The following is a 5,708-nucleotide window of genomic DNA, read 5'->3' as shown; positions in this document are numbered from 1 at the left end:
CCACTTACCCTCACAACACGGATTCCAACGCCAACGATCACATTTCATAATGTCCCTCCCTCTCCAATTACACTCCTTCATATCACGCTAACAAACACTTATCTCCCATAAATCTTACCTCCATTACACACATCCTCCTACACAAACGAAAAACCATTCCTCCACATGAGTTATTTATGATTCCCTTCACAAAAGTACATGAAAAAAGCAGCACGATCGTGCATGCACATGTCTACACACTTCTCTTCATTACACATCTTAATCACCAAACCAAAAAGGATTCGTTCAAGGACGTACTTTATTTACGATTCCGATAACAAAAAAAACAAAAATATATAAAAAAAGGGACACGGTCGTCCATACACATGTCTACACAAATTTCCACGAAGAAAAAAATTAAGTGCACTCTGGGTGATGCGACTATCTCACCATATCGCATTTCAGAACACTTACACGTCTCAAAAAAAAAGTTAGGTTTAAAACAGACTGTAGAAAATTCAGAAAAGGTGTAAATAAAAACAATAAAAAAAATTTGGATGAATGTATAGGCTTCAATTCATGGTGCAGACGAGATGAAAGAAGCGATATTTTGCGGACGTGATTGATTGTGTTTAAAATTTCACACAAATGTATTTAAAAATCGTAGGGTTCCTGGAAGGCTTTAATTGAATTTAAAAGTTTTTATAGACGTAAAGTTATTGGAACAATTGTGAAAAAAGAGATATTTTAAGTAATTGTAGGAAGGAGAAAAAGCTTTAGCTTACTGTTCAACTTGCTGTAAAACAACCACAAAAACATAGAGTTCGTTGTGTTTCTACATTATCGGTTTCCTTCGGTGGACAACAGAAAATGAACGGAAAAAAAAATTTTGGCGAACATTCGATGAAAATAATCTCGAAATTCCTTAATATAAAAATATAAAAATAAAATCGAAAACAGAAGAAAAGAATGTATTTCAGCACATTGTACATTAGCCAAAAACCGGAAAATTTTCCTACACACAAGGTATAACAAAATGATGGGAAGTCGATTTTACAGGGGAAAGACAAAACAAACAAAAAGTAGTGACAAATTGCCGAAAATTTTCCCATTTACGTTTTGTTGGAAAACCTTAAAGCAAACTCAATTATAAAATACAAATATATCTTTTGGGTGCACTAAATATTTTTAAATACATTAAACAAATTTAAAATTTAAAATAATTTTTGTTTTTTTAAATTCATTAAACATTTCTGCAATCTTCATCCAAAAGTCGGTGTCTCGGTTTTTATTTTTTTTTGTTCTTTGTGCAAAAGCTTTTGGGTGCAGAGCAGCCTAATTGAAAAGACATTATTAATATGGTCTCGTTGCATCATTGTATACAGCGGGCACATTCAAAGTAACAACAACACCTAATAACAATTAATAGTAAACATTTCGGGTGGAGTTATTTTCCCATTAATTTGGCATATTTTGGGGTATATTTAAAATCTTATTTGCTGGAAATAACGGCATATAATCGAAGAAGGTTTATGTTTCATGAGTTGGGCTGCTAAATAGATTGACTTCGATGTGTCCTTTTCTATTACTTGGGCTATGGTCTGAGTTTTTTTGGTGTATAGGTTGAGCCTAAATACCTATAATATGAACATGTAAGTTGTGGCCTCATCTATATAAAGAAAAGTTTACATATAAATAATAATTTAAAAGATCATTGATTTTTATGTTTCGTATGCAATATAATCTTAAAATATATATTTTCTTCTTGTAATTGATTTATTTTTAATACTTTTATTTTTGTAATTTGTACATTAAATTAAAAAGAATACAGTAAACAAAAGAATAACGATACCGATAATTCTTAAACATAATGTGAAAGCAGAAAAATGAAATTAACAGTTTTTTTCAATAAATAAGAGAAGGCTTAGAAGTATCTTCGGACTGAACTTCGGAGTCCCCTATAAACTTTTCTATGAGCCGAAGGGTGACGAACAGGTAGGTGGGGGGTAAAGAATATGTTGGTTAGTTAGAATTTCGTCCGTCTAGTATTTGGTACGGGTTATTTGGAGCAATAGTCTTAGGAATGTCCGCGAACGAATTATAGAAATCCCCTCTCTTACGCCCACGTCTTACGAAGTAGCTAGCTCAGCTATGGCGCGCGTACTTACGTCATAGACCTCTGTTCCTGTTCAAGTGATACCGCGAGGTTGCCGTCAACTTTTGGTAGATAGCGACTTTACACTATAGAGGACTGGCAAGGCAAATAAATTTATTATCGTCAATTACTTCTTTTTTATGTTTATTTCAGTCATGAAGGTAGAACACTTTTCTGGGTTTCATCCCATGGGAGTATTAAACAATGTTTGTGGTAAATCACTTGTTTTTCTTTTCTCCTAAGTTTATAACGTTTCTGCCCATAAAACTCGGCTTCTTATGTTTGTATATTCTCTGAGTATAAGGCTGTGCCCAAAGTATCTATCTATGCTCATACCACTGCGTAACGCCGTTAAACGTCACTGATTTAGTTTACATAATGAAAGTGAATCCATCCCATTTGTAGTTACGTTAATTGTAAACAAAAGTTTATACTATTTCTGCTCAATGGAAGATATATGTCCGACTTTACTTCTCAATGAGGTTGAGTGCTCGTTTTTAGTCGCATAAACGACATCTACCGAATGAAGTTAAACCTAAACCTTAATTCCTTAGATAAAAGAAGAAAGAAACAAAGAAAAACAACAGCTAAGGCATAGCCGCTATTTACTTTTACTAAATATATACAGTACAAGCTCCTTATTCGCGGGGTATACATTCCATAAAAATGCCGCGAATACAGAAACCGTGAATACGGAATGGTAATTTATATGGGATTATAGGGGATACTTTCCTAGGTGACAAAAAGAAAAAAAATCGAATATATACAAAAATCAATTTAAATGAAGTTTTTCAACATCTTGATTAATTACCTTGGGCAATGGTTTGAAGAATTTTGTAACTTTCTCTTGCTTGGCAGTTTTTAAAAGCTCCCTTAATTCAGCAGTCGCATTAGCAATTTGCCTCTTAAAAATAAGACTTCGTTCCATAGATGGATCAATGTTCACAAAGAAATCGCCAAGCTCATTTGCCATTCTTAAACCTTCACTAAGACTTTTCAAATTAAATGTCACGTTTCCAGTGCTTGTTGAAGCCTCTTCTTCAATGGGCGGTGAATTTAACATTTCCTCCAAGTCGGTTTCAGTCATATCTTCATCTTGCGATTCAAGCAATTCCTGAATGTCACTTGAGTCTATCTTGAACCCATCTCGTCCTATTCCATTCGCGATTTCGGCTATGTTTGCAGTCAAAGTTTAAACTTGCACAGATTCTTCGTCATTTTTCGCAGTCAGAGCAAGCCACAGTTTTTTTCAGCATGACTTCAATGTGTGTGGCTTCAGTTCTTCCAATGATACTTTTATTTTTACGATGCATTTTGCTATGTCAAATATTTTCCTGCATTCCCTAACATTCATATCAGGATTACAATCCATACTATCCAATATGATTTTGAAGGTTCGTCTAATGTAATAAAGCCTAAAGGCCTGGATTATTCCTTTGCCCATAGGTTGAAGCAAAGCCGTCGTGTAAAATTATCACTTTTATGTTTGGATGCATAGTTTCAAGTTCGCGAGGATGACCTGGTGCATTGTCCAAATCTAGAAGTGCTTTAAAGTCTGAATTCTGTTTTTTTAAATAAGTTTCAACTTCACAAACAAAACAATTCCGGAACCAGTCACAAAAAATTCGCGAATAAAGAAATTTGTAGCCGCGAATATGGCAATTGGGTCGCACTTTTTTAATCCACGAATAGTGAAATCGCGAATAAAGGAAGCGCGAATAAGGAGCTTTTACTATATATTATTTTTCAGTTCCGAACTCTTTCTACCAAACTTGCATAATTTTTTGGTCTTTACATAAATATATTTTTTTGCTTTTACTTATTACCAACAAAGTAGTTGTAGTTTCTAATTTGAAAGCTGATGAAGTCTATTAATTATTTCATTTTACTACTGATTATTTAACAAATTTATTAAATTTGATGAAAATTTTAATACACAATGTTGTCTTCGCACGCATTCCGTCAATATGTTCAAAATAAAATCCATTTCTCAAATCGATGCGCTTTGCTTTCTACCCTCAACCGACATAACCCGTTATTCACAGCACCACAGTTCAAACCCTACTCTTCCCACTCAACTCGCCGCACCAAGCATCAAAATCAAAACTGTCCCTTTCTGTGTGTTTTGCTCGTGTTGCATTTTTTCTCTTCTTTTCTCTTAAATATCGTTGAGCGAGATCTTAACGTGACAAAGTACTACGCCAAATCTGTTCAGAACTTCAGAAACGAACAAAACTAATATGCTCTAAACACATAGACTCTTTTCATGGTTCTCTCTTGCATAATAGAGTGATTTAGCAAGAGAGAACCGCTATTCTGGCAAATACGACCATTATTACGTTCTTACTTACTCTATTGTTATGTTGCTGCACTACAGTACACTGTTATCGCAAGAGATGTAAATCAATGTGGTAAAAGCACGGAAGGTGATTTGTGTACTACAATGTCCTTTTCCTTTTTAATTTTATCAAATTTGGTTGCGCCTGGCAAGAAATTGAAAATCTATTTCATTTTCTGTGAAACAATAAGAAGTAGTAATTTAGATGCACTATAGGTTCATATTTTATTATGACAGATTTGTATTTGGCAGATGATCAACGCGTACTAATGGGTGATTTAAAAATCTCGTTGAGCTCGGTAACTAACGTAAACATTTTTAGTGGCGAAGAAGAATTATTTGCTTTCGATCGAACCATTTCTCGTCTTTATGAAATGCAAAGCAAGGTCTATCGGGAAAAATTGGCAAAGCCCCATTGAGACAAGCGTAACATGTTTATCTGTGTTCAAATTTTAGTGAAAACTTTTCGATAAAATACTTAACAAGAAAAAGAAACGGAAATGCTTGTTATTAACGAAGCATAAGAAAGAATTTTTTTAAATGAATATTTTTTCTTATTGAAATCGCCAAATTCTAAGAAGCAATTGTATGTAGCAGACTCGCTCATTTAATTACTCTCATAAGTCGCCAAATTCTAAGAAGCAATTGTAATGCAACAAGTGTCTGAGAATAATAATAAATAGAGAAAACAATGAAAAAAGCATGAATGAATTTGATGTCCACTCGCTCGGCAACTCTGCATGAAATAAGACGCTTTCTTGCAGAAAATTCTTGAAAAATAAATTTTTTTTTCAACAAAAAAAGAAAAAATTTTCCTTTTTTTTTGTTTCTGAAAACTCTTGAAGTAGTGAAAATATATATAGTGAAGTTGCGGCATTTAAACAAAATCAACAAAGGCTTCGACGTCCTTGTGCTTCTCCGCAAATTGCGCAGCACCACCTGCTGCCTTCAACCTCATCCTGACAAGACTCACTTCGTCAACTCACCTGTACATTGGACATCAAGTAGCGGCGATTCCTGTCAAATTCTTAAAACTGCTTTAACTTACAAGGCTTTGTTCTTCTTTGTCTCTGTCGGTTCCACCAAAAACGGCTGATTTCCATATCCCTTCTTTTCTCGGTAAGTCAGTTGATCCTTTTCTCTTGCCTTTAATCTAGCACGAAACCTAAAAGTCGCCCGCCCCTCAAGGGGGTGAGGCTCTCAAACATGTTATCAAACGATGATGATTTCGAAAAT

The sequence above is a fragment of the Glossina fuscipes genome, unplaced genomic scaffold, assembly GCF_014805625.2.
Source record: "Glossina fuscipes isolate IAEA_lab_2018 unplaced genomic scaffold, Yale_Gfus_2 121, whole genome shotgun sequence".
Taxonomy (NCBI): Eukaryota; Metazoa; Arthropoda; class Insecta; order Diptera; family Glossinidae; genus Glossina; species Glossina fuscipes.
The sequence above is the reverse complement of the archived record's forward strand: the minus strand, read 5'-3'. Positions refer to the sequence as shown.